Here is a 26,701-nt window from a genome sequence, read left to right on the forward strand (position 1 = left end):
CGAGCTTCTGATAATATTATTTGATACGGTCCGCAGAAATACCACTGTTATTATCATCGCCAAATATTACGAGATTCGTTCGCTTTTATAGAACTGTCCTATAGTATTATGTTAGCTCCTGACTGATAGAAATATCTTTACACTGAGGGTTTTGAGATTCATTCCCGAATGACATTTTATTTTCTGTGTGATTTCACTGCAAGCATTTTTATAAAATTATACTCAATACAGCAAAAAATATACAACGTTTTAAGTTTTTGATTATTATAGAAACATGAAAATTTTCTAAGCTTAAATGCAAATTCAAAAGGCAACTGCGGTGCCTATCAAATCTGTGAATTATCAGTCAGCAAGGTGTATAAAATGTCCGAGCGACTGCTGAGACTGGCCGTAAGCACCTCATATCACATGGTGGCCTCAAAACATTAAAATTGAACACGCAACCTGTATGCTACCATACAATGTAATGCACTTCATGCAAGTCTTTAGAAAGTTAAAATAAATATCATCATTATCACAAATGTCGTATTTGGTTGCGAACTTGCGAAGATAAGACATTACACTACAACAAAACATCAACCGACCATTTAATGTGTTGGGTTCTCATTGCAAAGAAAATTGGAAAGTTGTTAAAAGTGTAATAGACACTTACTCGTAGTTACTCATACTTAGTTATATATATTTTAACTGTCGCTATGTTTACTTAAATCTAGCTTTCTAATGTACGTTTTCAGTGAAATCACAACAGCAAATATGGAAGTAATTACTGTAATTAAGTAACTACGCACATGTAATGGCACATAAAATACGTGTCAGCTGTTCCTTTTAGTGGTTCCTAGTGTTTTTACAAAATTATAATATGTGCCAACAAATGTCAGGCTTTCATTATGAAAATAATGCAACAGACAACGTTTAATATGAAATTAAACATTATGGATCCCTAAAGCCCAGAAGATGTATGTATTCACTTAATTATCGGACCATGATGGAAATTAGTGATAATATCGCAAGTCGCCGCCGCGAGATAAGAGTCTGTTACCGACACACTTACCCAATCTCAGACCCGCCAATAAGTACTTAAGCCGCACTAAGAAAAAACGTCGTAAATATACTAGGTTTTAAAGGCACTTACGCTCTTCTTTCATTATAGCAACGAGCAGGAGAGCTCATTCATTACCTGTATTCTTTATTGGATGAGGTTTGATTATCTTACATTAATTTGATTTTTTGAAAACGAATAATATTCGACCCTCTCTTTGCTATAAAAACAGACCGCGAATTTACGTTCATCCATCGCCATTCTACAAAGTTTCAGAATAATGCAAGCTATGAAAAGAAGAGCATGTTTCATAATATTATACATACTTATATAGTTACTATGATAATAATAACTCAGGTGTATGCTCATTTACAATGCTTATTTTAGCTTAGCAGGTTATTTACTAAAGATGGTATTAGATGAAAGCTAGATAACACTGAAGAAGCCAGATATGTAGCCGTACGTTCAAACTTTAATATGCATTGCAAACACATGCCAGTTATTTTATTATACAATACTATATGTTTATATGCATATCGATTCTGCCAATAACGAGCATTCACACATTATAATATGTCTTGTCTAAAGAACGTATTGGACATTGGTGTTAAATTATCCTCCCTTATGTGAAATCCAACTTATCATTACTACTATAATACAAGATTGATTGTCTAAAATCGACCTAATAACTAGTAGGTTAAAGACACATGCTTATATTTGTGGCTGAAAATGTATCGTGGTAAAAAGTGAACAGTTCTGTGGTTGAAACGGTTCTCAATAATTTATTGCTTGGATTTAATACTGGCTATTGTGAGAATGTGGCGAGCTATGGATGTATGTTTCCACTGTAGGTATTTAAATTATTCGAACATATTCCTACCCATTAATTTAATAATGAACCCAAAATTAACACCTATTACTTTTTTATCGATGTACAAAATAAGTACCTAATAAATTACTGTTTATTATTTGATTCTGTATAAGCCAACATATTTGATTATTTTTATTACACTTAATGGGAGTGAAAAATATCGTAAGCAATAGGCATGTAGGTACTAGGTATGTAGGTAGGTAACTTTTGTGAAATTTGAGCATAATTATATCGGAAAAGTCCTTCATCTCGCTCACTCATTATGATAGTACAGCATGGTAGACCGTAGTATGTACGTACCTAACAGGCGTTGTTTTTCTTCTTGCATGTTATAATCGTTATTTTTCTTCTTTATTACTGCGAACATTCCGGATCTACGTATAGGGATAGCCACCTAGTACAGGCCCCTATTTCACCACAGCGACAGTAGTGACATTTCGACAAATGTCACTGTTGCTGACGTCACAGGCGTCACAGGCATCCATGGGCTACGGTTACCGCTTAACGTCGGGCGGGCCGTATTCTTGTTTGCCATCATTATTGCATTATTTAAAAAAACTTTATTATATCGGCAAAAAACAGAAATTTCTCTTTCGAAGTTTATGATGATGATGATGACAATTGTCACACGATTTAATAGACCCTTGGGTAATTCTTGACACGAAATGAGTTCTGTGTCGGAATTTCGTGACAATTGTCGTGTTTCTTGTGACAATTGTCATTAGCTTCGCAAAATAAGTACTTATTTATTGGCGATATAATGGAGTTTTTTTTTATTAATATGTTGGTGGCAAACAAGCACACCGCCCGACCGATGGTAAGCGGTTACCGTAGTCTATGGAGGCCTGTGACGTCAGTAACAGTGATGTCGACAATTTTCACACCTGTCACCGTGGTGAAATAGGGGCCAGTTCTCGGTCAAACCTCGCAGCTTCGAACATATTGTGAACCATTTAATTTCGAGAAAATGTAACTCCTCCTGGCGTAAATAAGAAGTGTTATTAGTTTACGTCAAAATTGAAAACCTATAAAGTAGTAAAATGCGAACGGGTCCAGCCTCCGTCGCAGATGCGATCCGCAATCAGTCGTGTGACGTATGATCGATGAAGCCACGAGTCACAGCGAGTGCATGGGTGCCTCCGGTAACAAGTTACGAAGTAACTAGTTAATAATCTGTAACAAGCAAACCTTAAAGACTTCTGAAAACTTTAGGTCAACTTAATCAACAACTCATAGAAGTTTGCCACCTGTAGGGATAAAATCGTTACCACATCATTATTGTAGATGGTGTTACATTTTACATTAGCGAGGTATCAGTTCAGTTGTGTTTAGTAAGGCCCCTTCCTGGTACTGGAACTCCATATATGTATTCTCTCTCTCTCTCTCACTCTCACTCTCTGGTGCTCGCTCACTAAAAGACGTGTTAAGAAAGGAAAAAGAGAATTTTAAAGTACTGTATTTTTTGCGGATTGACAGTCTTTATAGTTTACAGGTCTCCCAAGTCATGTACCTACATAAAAATACCTATTTATCTATTGACTACCATGCGACATTTAGTATCGTACTATCGGCCAAAGCCAGAGTCGACCAGTTTCATATATACCCAGGTGCAATTGATGGCTTGGTCTCGGACTGTCTAGAACACAAAATGACTAGTCTAATATTTTGCCTATATCCCTTTTTAGTCTACAACGCAAACGGTCTAGAACACAAAATGACTACAAATATTTAGACCTTTATTTACCTACATCTTTCAAGAGGTCAGAAAGAACAAACTACTGAAATACGACAGAGTTTCAGTGACATTAGAGACGAGATCAGGACGATAAAGGTCGCAACTGACCAATTAAGTGTACAATATGGGCAAGTCTGGAATTACGTCTGGAATTAACAGACCTCAAAAGTGAAAATGTGGAGATCCAGGAAAAACTTCATAACCTACAAGAAAATGTACATCAATTGCAAATTTCTCGACCAGAAACCGATTCCGCAACCTCAGCCTCACAGACCTCCGCCAATCCGCTGCCCGCCTACCGCGAGGACATCATCACAGAATCGTACGACCGATATATGCGCATGCACAACATTCTGGTGGCGGGCATCACCGAAACGAACGACAAAAATCCAGCGTCCAGACAGCGTCACGACCTAGATCTATTCATAAATGTATTGAAATCTGTTCATAAAGACTGCCCTACACCTTCAAAAATATCAAGATTAGGTAAATACGACCCGAAAAAGAACCGGCTTATCAAAGTATCATTCGAGTCTACAGAAACGGTAAAATACCTATTAAAAAACAAGTCCAAGATTGCTAAAGATTATCGCCTCTATGGTGATGAGACGGCGTGTCAGAAGGCGTACCTCAAGCATTTAAGGGACGAGTTACAACAACACAGCACAAGCGGAGAACCAAATCTTACTATAAAATATATTAAGGGCGTGCCGAAGATTGTAAATATAGAAAGTGAAACAAAAAACTCCAACTAAACGACGGAAAACAACAGAATGTCAGTGTCACTAAATTTAACTATATTAAGGTGTTGTACTGGGATATATTAAATTATTATTATTATTCATATATCTGCTATTTATTTATTTCTATATTTAGACTCTATTGCAGGAACCTGTTCTATACAAAATGGATACTTACATGTTATCTTATTTTACCTAAAGATATTTTTATTTCGTGTCAGTGTCAGTATTATTGCCACTGTGTGAAAGCGGTGTTACTGTTGTTACTTTTATTTCTAGATTGGCGTCATGCTACCTATCTGAGGATTTATATCATAAACAATAAGTACGCAGAACTCAGATTTTCTTTTATTATACAATTTAAACCGAGGAAAAAACCTCTGCTTTCTATAGGTTTTTTGAACCCAGGTTCTCCTGGTACACGGCATGACGAATTCTTGGTAGCTATGGAACGTTACCCAGTAGACATTTTGGCTATTAACGAGACGTGGCTTCAGGTGGGCGAGGAGGGCCGCGCGCCTGCGCCGCCCGGGTACCGGCTGCGCCACACGCCGCGCCCAGCGGGTGAGCGTGTGCGCGGCGGTGGCGTGGGGTTCTACCTCAAGCGCGGCGTAAACGCGCGCTTGCTAGTGCACCCGACGGCTCCTTCCATCGAACAAATGTGGCTAAGCTTGACTTACAACGGTATTAAGTTGGCCATCGGCACCACATATAGGCCGCCGTGGCAAAATCCAGATATTTTTATCAGCTCGATTAGCGATTCGGTTTCTTATTTTTCGTCATTCGATCAGGTAATTATCATGGGGGACTTTAATATAGATATGTTGAAAAAACAAGACACAACCACGAAAAAGCTAAACGATTTTTTATACTGTCACAATTTTACTCAATATGTAAATAAAGCCACCCACTTCACAGATCATAGCCAAACGCTGATCGATTTAATTTGTTCGACTGCAAAGCTTTCCGATATATGTGTCAATCTCATTCCCGATCTAAGCAGCCATGCATTAATATCGTGTAAAGTAAACATCACCAAACCAAAAGTTCCTCTACAGCGTATAATTTACCGCCCCCTTAAACACATAGACTTGGAATGCTTCAATTCTGACGTTGATCGTATTGAGTGGGGAAAAATCTTATCAATCGATGTCAATACATCTGTTATTACATTTAACGCATTTTTACTTAACTTGATTGATCGGCACGCACCACTTAAATTAACTATAATTAAAGAGCGCTCGTTTCCGTGGATAACCTATAACGTTAAAAAAATTATGGCTAAACGAGATGAGGCCCATGAACGATATAGGCGGGGCGGACTGGACACTCAAAAAACGTATTACAAGGATTTGAAAAAGGTAGTCATTGATGCTATACATAGAGAAAAAACAGCATACTTTAATAAATACATTGTATCTCAAATAAAAAACCCTCGCGCTCTATGGAAACATGTAAAACAAAACATAGCTAACTTTAAAAAGACGGACTCTGACATACCTCAACATTTATTGGACCCTAATGCTATTAATAATTTTTTTCTTGATGTACCTGGTAGAGACGAGATTAGTATATCTGATTTGACATATTTTGAGTTCAGTAGATACAGTGACGCACGTTTTAGACTTCAGCCGGTAACAGAGGTCACTGTCAGTAAAATAATAAGCTCTATTCGTACTCAGGCCCAGGGAACCGACGGTATCTCTCTCGACATGTTGCTAATGACCCTACCACACACTCTGCCTATTATTACAGCCATTATAAATCAGTCAATTAGCACAGGCGTTTTCCCCGAGCCTTGGAAAAGCGCTGTGGTCAAGCCCATTCCTAAACAATCGTCCCCGACAAACCTTAAAGATTTACGACCGATCAGTATTCTTCCTGTAATGTCAAAGATACTAGAGAAAGCTGTGTGTCTACAATTAGTGGAATATCTGGAAAATAACAATATTTTACCTCCTAAACAGTCAGGCTTCAGAAAGAAACGTAGCACAGCAACTGCCCTTCTCGACGTCGTCGATGATATCCTCGCTGCTCAGGATGATGGGAATGCCACTATCCTGGTCCTGCTAGATTTTTCACGCGCTTTCGATACAATCAACCATTTGTTATTATTATCGAAACTGACGTACTACGGATTTGATCGTAAGGCAATAAACTGGTTCGCTTCATACCTTGGCGAGCGGACCCAGCAGGTTGAAGTGCGAAACTCGGAGGGCTTATCCTTGGTCTCCGAAAGGACCACAGTCACCAGGGGCGTCCCTCAGGGATCTATTTTGGGGCCCATCCTTTTCATTTTATACAGCGCCGACATAATAAATTATATCAACAATTGTAAATGCCACTTATATGCAGTTGACTTACAAATGTATATTTCGTTTAAGCCTGAAAACACTAATTTAGCCATTACCAAATTAAATCAAGATCTCAATCAGGTTGCATACTGGTCTAAGAAAAACAGTTTAGTTCTGAATCCCTTGAAATCAAAGTTTTTAATACTAGGTACGAAACATCAAGTGGCAAATACAATACTACGCAACCCACAGGTCCGTATTCTAGACGAAATCATTCCTCGCGTGTCAGAAGCCAGAAACCTGGGAGTAATTATGGACGAGAAACTGCAGTTTGAAAATCACGCTCTAGAAACTGTACGTAATTGTTTTTACCGCCTCACAGTTTTATACAAGATTCGGAACTATTTAAGTGTTGACATGCGAATAAAACTTTGTGACACCCTTGTATTGTCTAAACTAAACTACGCGGATACGGTAATTGGAAACTGCTTGTTATCTCGTACAAAAACTCAGCTACAGAGGCTTCAGAATGCTTGTGCCAGATTCTGTTTTCCGATTCCACCGCGAACACATGTGACGCCGTTTTTAAATAGTGGCAATATGCTTAAGATGGAGGCCCGTAGAAAATTACACTTTGCTTCCCTCTTGTTCGGGATTATGCTGACCAAACAACCATCGTACCTCTATGAAAGACTCACGTTCTCCCGTAAACACGTAAGGCAAGCCTCCCGCCTCATCTGTCCAAGTCACAGGTCGGCTAGTTTCCGTGGCAGCTTCCGGTACGCAGCCACGCGGTGCTGGAACAACCTCCCGCCACCAATAAGAAATGCCAGTTCACTATACGTGTTCAAATCTGCACTGAAACTACACCTTCTCAAGGAACAAACGATCTCCACCTAGCCGACCTACCCTCACCTGTATTTATATCGACCTCTGTGTTATAGTTTATATAGATATATGTATCTATTTATGTATTGTCCAAATATTTATAAATAAACATGTCCCGGTTTTATAAATAAATTACAGTGTCAACTGCACATTCTATTGTATTCTGCTTCGGTTTTGTTTTTATGTTCTGTGTTGTTTTGTGTTTGTTTTAAGTGTCAATGGGTACACTGAAAATCAGCGTCGTAACACAACTCATGTGCTACGACAGATGCTGAGTGTTATCCTTTTCTGGAACCCCTCGCAGCACTGTTACTTACCTACTAATATACCTAGATTTAAGCCTATTTTAGTGTTGTTGTGTATGTGTGTTTCGAATAAATTATCATTCATTCATTCATTCATACATTTCGTCGGTTTATCTTCACGTTAGCGATGTCGACGGAGCCCCGCTGCGCGGGGCTCCTATTTCTGTGCGGTTTGGCCTTCGGCCATTTGAAGATACCTAACGAACCTAACATACCTATATGTGGTCATATTGTGTTCTAGACCGTTTGCGATGTAGACTAAAAGAGATATAGGCAAAATATTACACTATTCATTTTGTGTTCTAGACAATCCGAGATCAAAGCCAATTGATGTAGCGTAGTACCTAATTAACTTGTGTCATAGAAAGTTGTTTTGTTATTTAAAGTTCTATTAGGTATTAACATAAATTTAATTTTACAAGTCATATAGATAGGTAAGTAAACCCTTCATGGTCTGACGAACACTAGGCTCTTTTCTATTTGCCAATCCGGGATGACTCGGAAGTCCGGCCCGCTCTTGGCCGTTTTTTTATCCCAGCTTAGTCCAACGTTTTTTGTATTTTTATAAATAAACCTAATATATTTTTTTATAAATAAAAATGGTTATTTTTATTTTGTATATAAGTATTTTAAAGTTTTAAACATTAAAGCTATGCCACGCCATCTATCGACGTACGTACGAATGAAAATGTCAGCAACCACGGACTGTCGCTAGGAAGCTCCAAGTGCGCAAGTTGCGTCAGAGTTTGTAGAGCTTTACGGTAGATGGCGCTTGTAGTGTTTAACAACGCGAATTAAGCATAATTTTTAGGGTTCCATACCCAAACGGTAAAAACGGGACCCTATTACTAAGACTCCACTGTCCGTTTGTCTGTCACCAGGCTATATCTCATGAACCGTGATAGACATTTGAAATTTTCACAGACGATGTAAGTATTTCTGTTGCCGCTATAACAACAAATACATACTAAAATCAGAATAAAATATATTTAAGCGGGTCTCCCATACAACAAGCGGGATTTTTTTGCCGTTTTTTGCGTAATGGTACGGAACCCTTCGTGCGCGAGTCCGACTCGCACTTGGCCGGTTTTTAGTGTTCCATACAAAACTTTGATATCGGAACACTTGATGGCGCATAAGTGTCCGCGAGTTTAAATTATTTTCGTTGTTTACCGCGTAAAAAATGCGTTTAAGGATTATAGTTGCCAAAAAAAATCTTTTAAAAATGTTTTAAGTAGGTATACTTATTAGAGCAATCAAAATCTATACATTTTTACCAAAATGTTAGAAAAAAATGAGAATTTCATATTTTTAGGTTATTAATTTCGTATTTCCGTATTGTTGAACATGTTTATTGAACAAACATTGTAACATGTTTTTTAATATGATGCCCATTACAAAAATTGTACTAAGCTTGATTGTTTGTGATTAAGAGATAGCTATTAAACAGCCCATTAATTTTATACCCTACCGTATCAAAATTAAAATAAATTACGGTTTTAGGATCACTTTTCCTAAATATACCTTCTAAAACTTAGTTGAAGGAAGGAGATAGGGAGAGAAAGATAAAGAGAGGAGAGCATTTCGCGCAACTGACTTGTGTTTTTGCTTTTTTCAGTAAACCGAAATGGGCTAACAGTCTGTTTCGACCGGATTTATTACCCACCTTACTACGACGGAATGCGTTTTACCCCCACATCACTGAAAGTAGTTGCAGTGTTCCCCTTTTCACCCCAACACGAGATGTAAAGACATGAATTGGGTTCATTTCATTAAGGCCGAACTTCGTTTGGTGTGTTCTGCTCATAGAAAATACCTATTATTATGGTTATTGTTGTATTTTATGTATCTATTGAGCTTATTTATTTAAACTTTATTGCACAAATATATATACAATAACGCCAAAAGTCATTCTCTACCAGTCAAACATAGGACCAAACAGTCCAAACACAATTTGGCTTGACACCGACTTCAAACATATTAGTTACTAGCGCATAATATATAAAAAGGAAAATATTTTATTGTTATATTTTATGGAATATTGAAATCGGTTAACAAGAGAGAGAGAGAGGTGTATAAAAGTAGGGATTATATACTTGGTCAACCAGATCTTGACAGTAGAAAAAGGCGGCAAATTTGAAAAATGTAGGCGCGAAGGGATATCGTCCCATAGAAAATTTGAATTTCGCGCCTTTTTTTACTGACAAGGTTTGGTTGACCAGCTATAATGTTACAGACGTCACACACAAACGAATCAAACGACCGAAGTTTGTTGTGTTTGTGTGGGTTGTATCCAGAGATGTGAAAAATACTTTATAAAAAGTATTTAAATACAAAATACAAATACTTTCTTGATATACTATTTCAAATGCAAAATTCAAAATAGTTTTTGAATTTGTATTTAAAATACAAAATACGAAATAGGTATTTTCAACATACTTTTTAAAAATACAAATACTTTGCGATAAAAGGTACTCTGAATAGTGAATACCCAGTCTGAATTAAAAAGTAGGTATTACTCAGAATATCCGAATTGAAAAGACTCTCTTTATTCTTTGAAAACAGTGTGTCAATCAGTCCTCTATCTAAAGTGCAAATTTCTAGTTGTTTGCTCATATTAACCGGAAGGATGGATAGATGATGGTTTATAACGGACAATTTTTAAAAGCATTAATTTAGATTTGTAATGTTTTACAGCTAGTATAATGCCTCTCGTTAGTGTGATGAAAACGTCTCGTTTGTGTTTCATCAGGGCAGAAAAGTTTGTTGTCCTCTCGTACCTTGAAACCCTCGCAACACTTAAGATTCCACTTTTTTAATGATGAGCGACGTTACTAAACAGATTCAACAGTTCCATGTTAAAAGAATGAGAGAGTTGCCAGGATTGTAACATCAGAAGAGATTGTAACTCCTACCAACATTACCTACTATAAAGTATTTTGTATTTTGAAAATAGAAAATAGGTCTCAAAAACTATTTCAAATAAAATACAAAATAGTTTTCTTCAAAAGGTATTTAAATACAAAATACAAAATAGGTATTTTGCATTTTGTATTTGCATTTTAAATACAAGTATTTCAAATAAGTCACATCTCTGGTTGTATCTCTAACATCTACTCAGAGTATTCATGTCAAATAGACTACAGACGTAACGGAGTGTGCCTGCGCTTGCATAGTTGCAGGCCTAGCAATGTCCCCGGGCAATTAAACATTACGTTGGCACCCGACGAGGGCTCTTAGCGGCACCCTATGCGCCGGGCGCTTCTGCGGGGAATTATCACTGGGCATGCCGAACACCAGTCAAAGGTGCATGGACATGGAATGTTTATAGTCTACTCTATAAAACAGGAATGCATGGTGTAGTATTATATGATCTGTGATGGTTTATTGTACAAGCAAGATATCGAGAACCTTACAGATTATTTAAATAAATGCTTTATGTTTGACACCCATAGCACCAAGTAGACCCAATTTAATATCTTTAAATATCTGGGCGACCGAGCTTTGCTCGGAAAACATACAAAAACTCAAAAATGCGCGTTTTCCCAGAGATAAGACCTAGCTAGATCGATTTTTCGCCCCCCAAAACCCTCATACCTATAGCAAATTTCATCAAAATCGTTAGAGCCGTTTCCGAGATCCCCGAAATATATATACATATAAATAAATAAATAACTAAACAAGAATTGCTCGTTTAAAGGTATAAGATAAGTTAGAACAAAACTGAGGCACAATCATTCAAACATATAAGGTAGGTTTTGCATTATATTACTTTATAATTTAAATAACTAGGTACCTACATACGTAAAGTTTAATTTATATAGAAGTTAATACATACAATAATGATCACAAAAAAAATTGCACCTAACAAAACAAAACGACTAAACTAGGTATATTAAATTTCGTTGTATGAAGCGATGGAAATAAGTTAATTTTGTATCATTTTATTTTTCAAGACAAGAAACAAACTATTACACTGATACTATCTCTAGCGACATTTATACAACGCCTGTAGCGTTATGCCTACTGAAACCGGCTTTAAAGTAATAATCTTTAACTTTAGAGTAAACTTCACCTAACTTGTAAGTTGTAAGTTCAGTACACCAGAAAAGTTAAAGGCAATTGCTCAGGCAAGTTGCCTTCATAATGCACCTTATCTTTCGCTCTTAATTAATTTATTTACTAAGAAAGTCTGTTAGTTTTCATGTTTCGTAAAAGTTTTATGCTAAGCATGGAACAGTTGTTTTTGCTAGACGGCGCTTGTTTCAAAAGTTTTCTTGAAATACCTTTAGAGTCAACTACATGAAAATTATTTATGAATACACTTTTTTGTCTGCGAAGTTACATTAATACTAAATAGCCGCGTACCTTTACTTATTTTAGAACTAACAAAATTTACTTACTTTATCCTTTAAGATTTCACTTCGCAGGAAAAGCTAACTTTGCTCTCTTATTTAATTCACGAAATCTCCTACAATCTTTATTACGAGCTTCTTGAGTCCTGAGGTACCCTGATGAGGAGCAAGGTATTATTGACACTCCAAAAGATAAATCTGCACCTTGTTACCACTCTATGTGCTATTTTTCATCAATAATAGCTGAAATTTTCGCAATTTTCATTGTTATATTTCTGATAGATTCTTCGGCAACCCCACTGAAGTCATGTCTTGATAAAACAAAGCGAAACAAATCTTCATTTCTGGTTAACTTTGGGTGTTTTAGCCATTCTTCAAAAAAGTCCTTCCTTGGCACTTCATACACGGCATCTAGAAAAAAATTAAAAAATAAATGTTGTACTCTTGTTGTTGTGTACTTTGTTTGTAGATAGGTATGATATACCTTTGCAGCCGTATCCGACAGTGGATGATGCACATTTCTTCTTCTTTAACTTTGGTTATCAAAGAATCCATCGATATTGGACGTGTTTGATTTTCGCTTTACAGACTCCTCTGGCACACATGTTAGACTGTCCTCTGCATCTGACGTTATCTCATAAATAGAACGAACAAGGATTTATTCAGCCATATTTTTGAAAGAACTCAAGATGAATACACACGAAATTAAACACTGTATGAGTAAGATAGACATGGAATGGAATGTATTTGCAGCCAACCGAATGCCTATGTTTGTTCAACTACTTACCTGTTTATATCATAAGAAATTTAGATCAAGATTTTAAACCTGGTTCACATTGGATAGCCATTTACATTTTGATAATAATGGCATTGTTGAATATTTCGATTCCTTCGGTCGAAAACCGGACGGTTATCATAAGATGTTTTTAAAGAGAAATACTATTTAAGAGGTGGTTTTATAATCACCAACAATTGCAAAGTTATTTAACATCGGTTTGTGGAAAATACTGTTTAGTTTATCTCTTTTTGAAGATGAAAAATGTTAAAATTTTATCATGTTTTCTGTACTGTAAACACAACATGTAATGATATTACCATAAGTCATATGTTTAGAATAATTTTTAAATAAATATTGTACAACAATAAATGTTTTTTATTTCGACTAAAGGTAATAACAAGAATTAAATAAAACAGGAAACTGCGTCAAGTTTATATATTATGTACTAAAACATTTAATTGCATATACCTACTTAGCGTTTGGAACAGCACCCCTGGGGGGTTAATTGCCGCAGGACGAACACGACGAAACACGCGTGAAGCCTTTGCAGTGTTCTACTGTGTGCCCGCGGTGTAATGCATCTTGCTTAGTGCCACGTGGAAATAGAAGAGTTCCCACTCTTCTTTTGCAGCTGAATAATGGAATTTGCCATCGGCATCTGTTCCATAGCAAATAGGATTTAGATATTTTAGAAGAACGTGAGAATAGGTTATTAATGAATTAATTGGTTGCGTTGAAAACAACTCAAACCAACCACAGCTTGTTAAAAAATTAGTAAAATTTATACCACCGATAATCGATAATATGATGATAAGTTAATAACCGATGACGGGTTGACATACTTATAAGGTGGGAACGAATGGCTTATTTTAATTAAGTTATATTTTTATGCAATGGCATTAACAATAAAAACTGAATTAATCTGCCCTCAAGTATTTATAAGTAGACCAGTTCTTCGTCTTCATCCAATTGTGGCATGGGAATTTAACTGCGAATGAAACAATAATACCTCTGGAAAACCGACGCACAACTACCTCACCAATGATATGCTAGTTAAATGGATGTAAGTACTAAGCTTTATAAAGAAAGTTAAATTAGACGCCGTAATGATTTCAAAACTTTTAAACGGACGTCAAAAGTGTGTGGCTAAAGCAATTGACTCTTCGTCGATGGCTAATTTGATGCTTTTGAACTATATTTGAATGTTGTAGCAACCAGAGATATTGCAAAAGTTAAAATAGTATTCATTCAAGGAAAGTATAGTATTCATTCTGAATCAAGTTGTGCAGTCTCCATAACACGAACACAATTGATCTGACATCCATTTCCAGAGTGACCTGAATCGCCTGGCACCAACATCCATTGTCTAAAAGTATGAGGTTGATTCCTGATTTCATAATCTTCACATTTGATTTTATAATATTTGAGGTTTGTAACATTTGATTTTTTCAAGAGGTGAGAGGTAAGGAGAGGTTAGAGGAGGGTTTTTTCAATGCATTGCAACTGAATTTTTCGCGCTGAATGTTAAAGTGTATAATTATTATTATTAATTATGTCGAGCTAAGCTTATCCACACTATCCACAGTAACTGATACAAGATATGGATAATATTTTCAATTATTACTGCTGAATATTTAAACACTCAACCTTAATAATAACAGGACAATATGCACATACTTCGGCGAAAATTTAAAATCCCATTCACACTTATTTTCAGAGTAAATTGAGCGCGTTTAATATACTGTTACGATTATCTCCAGCAATAAAAAATGTGTTTTACGATCTGTTTGTTTTAACATTACAATATTAATACACTAGTGCAGTAAATAACCTAGCGTTAAGTATTAATAATTAATATGAATACTATTTCTAATGTTAATTCCTTAAATCGGTTAGATTTTCTTGTGTGTGTACACCTGTTTTATGCAAATCGGCACATGGTAACTATAGTTAGCTTAAGAAAATCATATTTACGTAAATAGGGAATTTCGAAAACTGCTATAGGTGAAGCAAGAGATTTAGTTATCACCACTTTCGTTCATAAACGTTGAAGACTATGAAGAACACTACATAATATAATAACACCAGCGAATAAGCAACTTATTTTCTTGTAAGCTTTTTAACATCGAGTAAAATTGCGTTCACTGAAAATAAGTCTGCATCGAGTAAACGAGCAACTTTAAAGGTTTAAATTAAAATGTAAATACTATTTCAGTGAACCCGTTCTGTATTTGATCGTATTGTGTAGTTAGAAATGCCAATAAATGCAATACTGCATTTGCACGTGCGTGTACGCATCGGAAAGCGTTAACTGAGCACATGGTAGATCAAAGGAGCGGCCGGACGGGGGAACTGTTTGTGAATGAATTTACTGTTTTGTTAAAATTATGTACGGATGCACGTTTATGAGCTCCGATTTAGGATTCCAGATTTATTTTAAACTTCCGAAGGAAGAGAATACGAAATTTTATAAAAGAACCATTACATCATGAATAGTGAAATATAGTAGCTAACAAAATAACAGGGCAAGTCAAATAAAAGCTTGTAGAAATTTCATGGAAATTTAGAAACAAGTGCGAGTTGGACTCGCCCATGAAGGGTTAAAATTATATTAGAAACCTCAATATCATTTTTGAAGACCTATCCATAGATACCCCACACATATGGGTTTGATGAAAAAAAAAAAATTTTTAATTTCAGTTCTAAGTATGGGGAACCCCCAAAATTTATTGTTTTTTTCTATTTTTGTGTGAAAATCTTAATGCTCTTCATAAAATACATCTACTTACCAAGTTTCAACAATATAGTTCTTATAGTTTCGGAAAAAAGTGGCTGTGACATACACGGACAGACAGACAGACAGACGGACAGACATGAAGAATCCATAAGGGTTCCGTTTTTTGCCAATTGGCTACGGAACCCTAAAAAACAAACCTGATTTATATTCCTGAACATTTGCGACATGCGCATGCTGTTCTTGGGCTTGAAGGTCAGTCCGACCGCGGCACGAATATATATTTTTTTAAATATTATGTGCGTTGGGCAAAGCAGTTAACTAAATTTTAATTGCTCTTTCGCTAGAATCAGCTACATTTTCACTTCACAATACACAAATAACATTAATATGCAGTTTCAGTCGTTTGAGTGATATCATGAAATGTCAAAGTTGACATTTCATATTAGTCTGCGCCAAGAAAAAAAAAAGGAAAAAAAAGAACATTATACAAAGAGTCACAATTTGATCAAAACCGCATAAAAACAAAATAAACTGATCCATAAATATTATATCTATGTGATGCACGTAAACTGACGTCAAATGTCACAATCACAACGCCATATAAAGAAAATATAGTACATGTGTAAATATCAGAAATGTGTTTAAATATTGTAATAAATTCGATACCCTATATAATAACTTCGTGTTTGTGCTCGATAACTTTATGAAGATCTAATTGGTGTAGAGAAGCAGGCGACTCTGCCAAATGGACGGACAGTGTAAGTATGCTGGGGGATGGCTGGGGGGCATATTTTGGACGAAGTGTTCGGAAAGGTCCAGGAGAGGGAAATATTATAGGGCAATGGATGGATGGAGGACAGGAGTAGGTACGTGACAAAACGACCTTAGATATTTATTTGTATAGGACGTGGTTAATCTAAAGGTGGCCACTGACGAGCCTTCCAACAGTCCAAATAGCGTGGCTGCAATCCAAAATCGGTCCGGGTCAGACTGTACGAAAGGGGGGGCTGGGACTTTTTTTGACAAAGTGGTATCATTATGACACTATTTTTAAATGATTGTAATGTGTAGATCACGTCAAAATAAGCATCTTTTATAGGAAACACTTTTCTCTAAAATAAAAAATGGCCGAGTTAGACGCGACCAAATATTGATGTTTTTAAAGGGAGCTGGGACTTGTAAAATTGTATTATTATAAAAACGTCGGTTCTGGCGCTTCGCCGGCCGCTGCCGCGGCACGCTCGCTTCGCTCGCTCGGCTCGCGCGCTGTATGGTCGCAGTTCTACCTAACACTCCTCCTCGCTTCGCTCGTCGTCGTACCTACTCCGACCTGCCTTAAAAGCCTGGCCTGCCTTAAGCTCTATCTCCGCCATTTTCAGTTTTAGTAAAAAGTTTTCCAAGTAAAAGTTGCTTATTTCGATGTGTTCTATACATTAAAATCATTTAAAATATATGTCATAATGACACCACTCTCAATGAAAATCCCAGCTCCCTTTAAAAATATCAATCTTTGGAGGCGTCTAACTCGGCCATTTTTTATTTTAGAGAAAAGTTTTTCCAATAAAAGATGCTTATTTTGACGTGATATACACATTACAATCATTTAAAAATAGTGTCATAATGACACCACTTTGTCAAAAAAAAATCTAAGTCCCAGGTCCCAGCCCCCCCTTTGCTACAGTCCAACCTCGGTCCGTGAATGTCATAAACGTGCAATGTTTAATATTAGGATGCAGTCCATTTGGATGAATCCATTGTAACAGCAGCCATTTGGAAGGCTCGTCAGTGGCCTGCTTAAGGTGATTTTTGAACTAACTTGTATCAAAAAAAATATATGTATCTCTTTCTACCTACCTGATAAATAATATGACTAGGTTTTTACATGAGTTACCTACTTACAAATAGTCGCCACAATATGGAGCTTTACCTAATTGCGTAGTTGTAGAGTACGTGAAGTACATCTAAGCGAACTCTGCACCGACTTTAACGGAACAAAGTGTGGCAGTGACATTATATACTTAACAGTCTCATAGAATTATAGTGATGTCTCACACTTTGTCACTGCAAAGTCTGTGCAGGGGGTAAGCTCGGTCTGACTCTCATTCATTTTCCAAGTGACTAAATCACATGGTTCATTAAATTACCTTATTTAACATCCATTTGGAATGTAGGTACTACAAGTCCACCATTTTTTATTAATTTGTTCCAGTACCTAAGGCTATTTAAAAGGCTGCCGACGAGGAGGATGATGTAGCAATGCAGTTCTCCAAGGTGATCAACACAAAAATATATCAACATACTTAACAGGTAAGTTATTTGCAACTTGCGTTAATAACAGATAAGATCACTCGCTGACTGATTTATAAATGACGCACCGGATATAAATCGACAAGTGCCATAGTTATATTATATCTGAAAGATGCGTCCGGATTTAGCGAATATGCCGAGAATGCGAAGAAACAAGGAACAAAGCTTAATTTAGTTGTAGTTGTTCCATATGCTTTGATTCTTGTTTCGGCCACATAAATTATACCCATGGTAGCCGATTTAATTCATTTAAAAAATGTTTAAAAATGTTAACATACAATCTATGTTATATAACACAAAGAGATCACAGTCAAGTGTCGTCAAAGTCAGACATGTCACATGGATAGCGTACAATACTCATTTAATTATGTAATTTTTTAGGACTTGGTATATTTAATCATGCTTATAGAACGTTTATTGTAATTTCGGCTCCTGTGTGACAGTCAGGATGGCCGAGCGGTCTAAGGCGCTGCGTTCAGGTCGCAGTCCACTTCTGTGGGCGTGGGTTCGAATCCCACTTCTGACAGACTTTTTGTATTTTATTTTAAATGTATAACCAGTCTAGTATTTCCTAGCCTCTGATAAAGCAGACAATAATGATAAGGTGGATGTTCGTAAACAAAGCTATGGATTGATGAAAACAAGGAATCTTTAATTTCTAAGCGATGAAAATAGCTTCTGATAACGAATACAGATGGATTAGTATACTCCTTATCAGTCTGTAGGTTCTTATCAATGCCGGCGGGATGAATCATTTACTTTGAGTTGAGCAAGTAGTATTTTTCTCACTTACATTCCAATCATTAACAATTACTATTTTACGTAAGTTCTATGGGTATGTTTAGTGGATAAGAACTTTAAATTTTAAAACAACCGATTCCTAAGAAAAGAGCACTACTTTCACTGTGATCGTCTTCCAACTGGTTCTAATTTCATAAGATTTTTTTAAATGCTTAATGTTAGTGCTTGAGAAAGGAGACCTAGGCTCTCCGAAACATGTCGCGCGAGTGACTTAAAACAAGTGAGTCTGAAAACCGTAAAATTATTCAATTTTTAAAAAAATTTATTTGATAGGTGCTCTTACACCTGACTTAACCTCTCTTATAGGTACTTGAACCTAGGTATTATTTTTATGGCGCATCTAAAGCCGGTACTTAAGTCCTAATGTATTTACAAGGAAGTCGCTTTAAAGGTAAGTGCAGACGGCATTTATATTAAGAATGGCTTATTATGGCGCCAATCGATGTAAACCTAATCAAGTCTTAAGCTATTTTCTCGATACAATCATCAGTATGAAGTTTTACCATTCTTCTGATTTTACCAGTCTTTCCATTATTAGATATCCTTCTTTAATAAAACTGTGTTTTTACTACTCATGACAACACCATGACAGTATTGAAAAACACAAGTGCATAAGAAGATAAGTAACAAATACACACTGCATCTTTTCAAAAACAAACTTACACTTAAGTACTTAATATTGGGGAAAGTAGGTATTAAGTCAACCAATTTTGTAATTAGATTATTACAAGTTCCACTGACAGCTTTTAGATTTTACTTCTATACCAACGATCCATTCGTAAATATAATATTTTTAAACTTTTCCATAAAGCTCCAGCGTGACCTCAAGTAGCTCTTAGAGATAGATAAAACTTTCATAAGACTGGAGTGGCCAGCTTAATGGCTCGCCATAAATGTCCTGAGTCGAGCTAGACAAAAGCCATGGGCAGGCCATCCCCATTCATGTGGCCATTACGGACCACGCACAATAAGTCTATTCAGGAGTATAACGATTGAGATGAATAAGACGTTATTGTGATGCTGTAGAAATATTAAGTGATCTTGAAGTGTGAAACTGTGAAATACAAAGTTGCCGCAAAGTTTATATTTTTAGCAAATTCAGTGGCGGCATAATTAGCAAAAAGCCAGCAAAGTGAGTTTGGAACCTTCTTCATAAGAATTCTAAATTCAAATTAGTCCTTTTAAAAGCCAGTCCAGTATGATTAATATGATATGATAATATGATTAGTTACTTTGACATACTCGAGAAGACCTTGGTAGATCTTAGCCCTCAATTTGATCACACCATTATCATGGGTGATTTCAACACATGTCTTTTAAAAAAAGATCATCGCTCTCTTAAACTTCATTCGCTTGTAAATTCCCTTAATCTTAATATTCTGCCCCTTGGGCCAACTCACTTTCCACACAACGGTCCTCCTTCACTTTTAGATCTAATTCTAACTTCTTCCCCGGATTTAGTTACTTCGCATGGGCAATTTGATGCTGCTTCCTTTTCTTGTCACGACTTGATTTTTGCTTCTTTTAGAATACGTCCACCCAAACGGAGACATAAAGTTATACTACGACGTGACCTTCGTGGCATAGACATGCGGGCACTGCAGGATGACTTGCGCAATGCTGACTGGCACAGCGTTGGAAGTGTTGGGGATATAGACGTAAGAGTAGAGGCTTTCAATGCAACATTGCTTGCGATTTTTGATCAACATGCTCCTTTGAAGCCTATGCGCGTCCGTCACTTTCCTGCACCGTGGCTTACCCCCGAAATTAAAGGACTCATGGAGAAGAGAAATAGAGCTCGCATTAAACTTAGATCTGATCCTTCTGAGAGCAATCGTCTTCATTATAGTTCGCTGCGTAATCGCTGTAACAGAGTTTGTCGTGAGGCAAGACGTCGGTATATTCACAAGTCCATCGACGAGTGTCCTCCGACAAAACTTTGGAATTTTTTGAAGTCACTAGGGGTGGGTAAAGTTCAACAGCGTCCAGATGGTACTCTCGACTTAGACGGTATGAATTCTCATTTTAGTTACTCTCCTACTACTCTGGACCCATCTGTTAAGCAGAGCACAATTTCATCACTTTCTGACAGGCCACGCCCCAACTCCTCTGCCTTCGACCTGGGTATCATTTCTCCACAGGAAATACTTTCTATCCTCAAGAGTATTAAGACAAAAGCCATTGGTGAGGATAGCCTGAGTCTGGATATGCTCATGCTTGCAGCGGATTACATTGTTCCTGTCCTTTCCCAAATTATAAATTACTCCTTTTCATCTGGTACCTTCCCGTCTATATGGAAACACGCCCATGTAATCCCACTTCCCAAAACTTCTAGTCCAATCTCTTATTCCCAATATCGGCCCATTTCCATCCTTCCAGTTTTATCAAAAATAATTGAGCACGTCGTAAATCGTCGCCTTTCTTCACATCTCAACAGACATAGTATGGTCAATCCTCTCCAATCTGGTTTCCGCCCCGGGCATAGCACTGTCACGGCGTTGGTTAAGGTAACCGATGACGTTCGTCTTAATATCGAGGGGGGGAAGCTCACTCTCCTTGTGCTCTTGGACTTTAGTAGTGCCTTCAATAATGTAGATTTTGATATTCTCCTAGGTATACTTAATACGCTTAACCTTTCTCAATCTGCTCTTGCTTGGTTTCGAAGCTACCTCTTTGGTAGGCGCCAGCGAGTAAGGGTCGATGACAAGGTCTCCGGGTGGTGTAACCTTACCGCTGGTGTCCCCCAGGGTGGTGTGCTCTCTCCTCTGCTTTTTTCCATCTTTATTGACGGCATTACTAAATCTTTAAGGTCTAATTACCATCTGTACGCAGACGATTTGCAGATTTACGCGGCGGCTAACATTGACGAACTTCCTTCTCTTTTCAGTAAGATTAATTGCGACCTAAGAGCTATTTGCAACTGGACTTTGAATTTCGGGCTACAAGTGAATGCTAAAAAATCGCAGGCAATTGTAATTGGCAGTCCTCATTTTGTCTCCAAACTAGCGAATATGGTGTTACCCGATGTTACCTATGACGGGACTTTGATTCCACTTTCCTCTACTGTCAAGAACTTGGGTGTCATCCTAGACCAGACACTCTCATGGACGCCGCATATATCGGAGGTCAGTAGGAAGCTATTTGCTTCGCTGCACTCTCTGAGGCGAATGCAAAACTTTCTTCCTCTTTCTACTAAAATCTGTCTTGCTCGCTCTCTCTTACTGCCACTCCTCGATTATGGTGACATTGCTTTTGTGGACCTAAGGGAGGAACTGCTTGACAAGCTAGAGCGCTTGCAAAATGTCTGCATTAGATATATATTCGGGTTACGTAAGTACGATCGCGTGTCTGCCTTCCGCTCGCAGCTTGGCTGGCTTCCGATACGTCGTCGTAGGGATGTGCATGTTCTGTCATTACTCTTTAACGTGTTATTTAATCCCGCATCCCCTACGTATCTATCAGAGAGATTTAGTTTTCTGGCTACTGTTAGCGGTCACCGTCTGCGATCTAGTGAAAATCTGACTTTAGCCATTCCGCCGAAAAAGTCGCGTGCGTACTGTAAGTCTTTCACGGCCTACTCAGTTAAGCTGTGGAACGATCTACCAGTGGACGTAAGGAAATCGCAATCTGTTGCCTCACTCAAGGAGAAGTTGAAAAAGTTGTGGTTATTAGACTCCTGATGTAGTTAGAACTGAATACTTTGTATATATATATTTATATATTATTTATATATAGATTATATGTTTATGTAGTTAGTAAACAGCGGTATGTTTATGTATACGTATATGTATATGTGTATATAGGTTATATATGTATAAGTATGTTTATAGTTTATGCGTATTTATGAGTAGGTAGTACTGGTTTTCTCTTTATTTATTACTCTCGTCTTCCTTTATGTGTATCCAAAATTCTTATATTGCTATTTGTCCATATTAAATTGTCTTTCACCTGTTAGTGTTTGATCCTTTCGCATTTTCTCAAAGGTTAGCTGGAAGAGATCCCTTTTAGGGATAAGTTCGCCTTTGTACATAACATTCTTATTTTTGTTTTGTTTTTGTCCGTTTTATGTAAACCTGTTTATGTGCAATAAAGTGACATACATACATACATACATACATGATATCCACCACCATGTCATACTATGTCTCCCGTAACATAAACACATGCATCCAGTGGCTCTGAAAACGTGCAACGTCGTCGCACCCAATAATGACACTCGAATAGGAGCGTGCCTTATTACGTATCCTGTTCCTGTTGACATCACCTTATATGTTTTATATATTCCTACTCATTACTTAGGTAACTAAAAGTTTTACGAATTAAAATACTATTTAAAATACCAATTTGCAACCTTTAAAATTAGCTGTATTTTGAAATGCGAACGATGTTGAACTAAGTGAAATGACTAAGAGCCAGAGACCTGAAGAAATCTAACTCTAAGGTTAATTATATTATTTATAGAAAGCGCTTTTGATACTCATTTTAAACTAATAAATCTCTGCTACAACACAGCATGCTCATGAGTGAATATACAAGAACATTAAATTTAATAAATCTTACTTACAATTTACAATTCACCATGTCATGCCTTTTTAGACAAACCTTTTTCCTTTTTTTCCTCCTCACATGTCAAGTAAAGCCAATAGCGATCGCATAACAGTCTGCATATTAGATGCCAGTGCATGCCTAGAACCGTGGAAACTCGGAAATGCGCACTTGACTCCGAAGTGTACAGACGCCGGGGTTAATTTGCACTTTTCTCTTTCGCGCTGGAAAACGTAACTATGACGATATGTACTAAGCATACGCAATTACGCGCACGATGACATGGTCGCATTTGACAAGTCTGAATCTAGTAATACAATAATAAATATTAGCTAATGAAATAACAATTACACTTAGTTAATTGATGATGGGCACTTTGTTCTTTCCGACCATTTTATAAAAGGCATGGAGTTGTCAATTAGCGTACCTAAATATTGGAGGCTGCGCGTAAAATGGTTAGGGATGTTATTCTGTCTGCTAACTGCCCTAATATAATGCGTCAATAGTGAAACATCACACTAAATAAATATTAAGTTTCCGTTAGAAATGTAGGGCCCTATTAAAATTAAAGTTTGCTCATATAATTAACCAGTGAGTATATAAAAATTAACAACTGCCATCTCAAATGCCAGTTTTATTCCTGTATGTACCTACCTACCATTATAATATAATATTTAATTATAGTATTTTATGCAACCGTTGTTTAAGAGAGGTCAAAAAAGGCGAGTGGCGTGAGTAACATTTGAGGCGAAGCCATAATTGTTAATAAAGACGCCACGAGTATTTTTTGACTCAGTTAAACAACGTTGCATATAATACTTTTTCTACGACCAAGCACTTTGAAATAAAATTGTAAATTTAACAAATATTTATTTAATTCAAGAATTAGCAGAAATTGAGGGTACGGGCGGGAAAGGAATGAATGAATGAATGAAATTAAAAAAAAACATGTCTATGGTTCACTTATTTGTCAGAGATGACATTTAAAATAAGGTTGGCAACACTGTATTTCATTCAATATTTTGTAAGTGGTCATTACACTAAGTACATATCGTAAAATCGCCAAAAAGATACTGCGTGTATGCACAAATTATTTTTTGGGGAATAGACTAAAGACTTGTCTTGACAACTATAAAGTGGTATCCAGACATGACTGATCAAATCAAATCAGGACAATTCATTCCATAGATAATTACTATGAAAATTGGCATTTATGTGTCCGCACCTGCTGATTCGATCGGAGAATTTCATCAGATTGGCGAAAAATTGTCTCATCTGGATACTACTTTAGGTAGGGTTTAAAAGTGTGCACGACCCTTTAATTGACAAATAAAAGTACGGGAGTAGACGAAAAATATTTACGAAATTTTTAGAACAAATTCCCTGTCCGTATCCTTTTATGCCTTGTGGAAGATTCCGAATTAGTCCCTCATTTCAAATAAGAAGTAGCCATAATTAAACGCTTTCAAAGGCTGTCTGCAGTCGAGGAATGTCAAAATATGACGGTTTATATATAGCATCTTTTCATGTCGTTTATGCGGGGCATGGACACCGTCGGCGATAGACATTTAATGTTGAGGTGGAAGCCAAGGGCTGAAGCAATGAATGCGCAAAGTTGACTAAGTGGTACAAATAGGTAATGTGTTTTGCTATAATATCAAAACTTAGAATCGATAATATTATAATTCCAGTTAAATGGTTAAAAACAAAGTGACCTCAAAGTTTTTTATGTCGTTGTTGTCATAAATAATACCGTAATAATACCTAGTAGGACTAGAGCAGAAATAAAAGCCCCAATTATAGAAATAGAAGTCACTGAACTAACTGTATTCATCTGAATTTACATAGATAGATATGACGGAATTCGGAACGACTAACCAATATTACGGACGCAGGTATGTAAATTTGAAATTTAGAATATGTATGGATTATATTTTCGATATTTATTCCAATGAATCTATCGTTACAGACTATCTTACTTGGTAAAAAATGCAATAATGCATTACACTATGTACATGTATTAGTTTAATTACCCAAGTAACAGCCGTATTCGAACTTTAAGATACTGTTTCTTTAAGATTGTTTGACATTGACATATCCAATCCATATCGTTTCAATCTCTAGTATTTGACGTATCTTAAAGTTCGAATACGGCCCAAAGTCTGTGCGTGGAAATATCCGCCTTCACTCGTAGGTTGTACCACATTATATCGCGCATTACACGTGTGTAACTGTTTGTTGTTGGCTGTCATCACAAACTTACATATTATCTCGACTCGAGTTTACCTAACCTTATATGCATTAACGTTGAAAGTTGAAATATTTATAATCTCTTCGTTGTAAAATTAAAACATTGAACTGGTACTTAAAGTACTAGTCTCGTAGAATACTTGTTTTTGTACCACAAAGACTCATATAGTAAAGATCAGATTAAAACGGAACTCCATGCAATCGGTATACACATACATACATCGTAAACACAATTTGAATTTTATTTTACGAGAAATTATAGCGTAAATAAAGCGAAATAAATCGTTTATAAAAGTGATTATAAATGTGTTTTTATAAAGGAACTTTGCCGGGTTGATTAAAATATAATTTAAAAGGACGATGAAAGGACATTATCGCAGTAAAATTGGATTGAAAGTACTTTTGTGTCGTGTTTTTTTAGTCAGCATTGCCGTTTTTAATGTGAAAGCAGGGTTTTTGAGTATTCGTGTTTTGTTTATTTGCTAGGATTGAACACGAGAAAGAAAAAGAAAATTACTCTAGAGAAAACGTAATCTCGCTAAAAGCGTATTTAAATAAAATACCGCAATATTAATTGTGAAGAAATTTTAGTACCTACAATAATTTAGTGATCATAATTCTGTACCTATGTATGTCTAAACAACTTTTCTGGTCATACCCCAATAGGTATGTATTATTTTGATGCACATCTGGTCAACAAATATACTTTATCTAAAATTTTATATGGACTGTACCTACGATTGACAAGGAACAATGGACGGCTAAGTAAATAAAATAAACCCCATTGTATCGGACGCTGGACTCTGACAATTCCTACCTATTCTAGCCTGCCACCTGTTTCATTCGAAGGACATTCTGCTCTGAGGCTGTATTTAATTACTTACATGTAGACGCACAGTTAACACGCAATAATAATAAATGACACGTGAAAGCGCGCAAAAAATATGACGAGCTCTTATGGCTCTGGAAAACGGTCGTGACAAATGTAGTTAATCGCATGTTTTTGCGTAAACATAATAGGTACCTATTGTACCGCAACAGTGGACGTGGAAAGCA

General features: G+C 36.6%; 1 protein-coding gene and 1 non-coding gene across 3 annotated transcripts in view; one reads left to right on the forward strand and one right to left on the reverse strand.

Annotated features, from left to right (window-relative positions):
- The window catches only part of LOC134650365 (kinesin-like protein CG14535), a 317,841-nt gene that overhangs the window by 289,573 nt on the left and 1,567 nt on the right, over window positions 1-26,701 (reverse strand). The window lies entirely within an intron of this gene.
- Window positions 18,492-18,575, forward strand: Trnal-cag (transfer RNA leucine (anticodon CAG)). The gene has a single exon. It is a non-coding gene; the product is annotated as a tRNA-Leu (tRNA).

This window comes from Cydia amplana, chromosome 1 (genome assembly GCF_948474715.1).
Source record: "Cydia amplana chromosome 1, ilCydAmpl1.1, whole genome shotgun sequence".
Lineage (NCBI taxonomy): Eukaryota > Metazoa > Arthropoda > Insecta > Lepidoptera > Tortricidae > Cydia > Cydia amplana.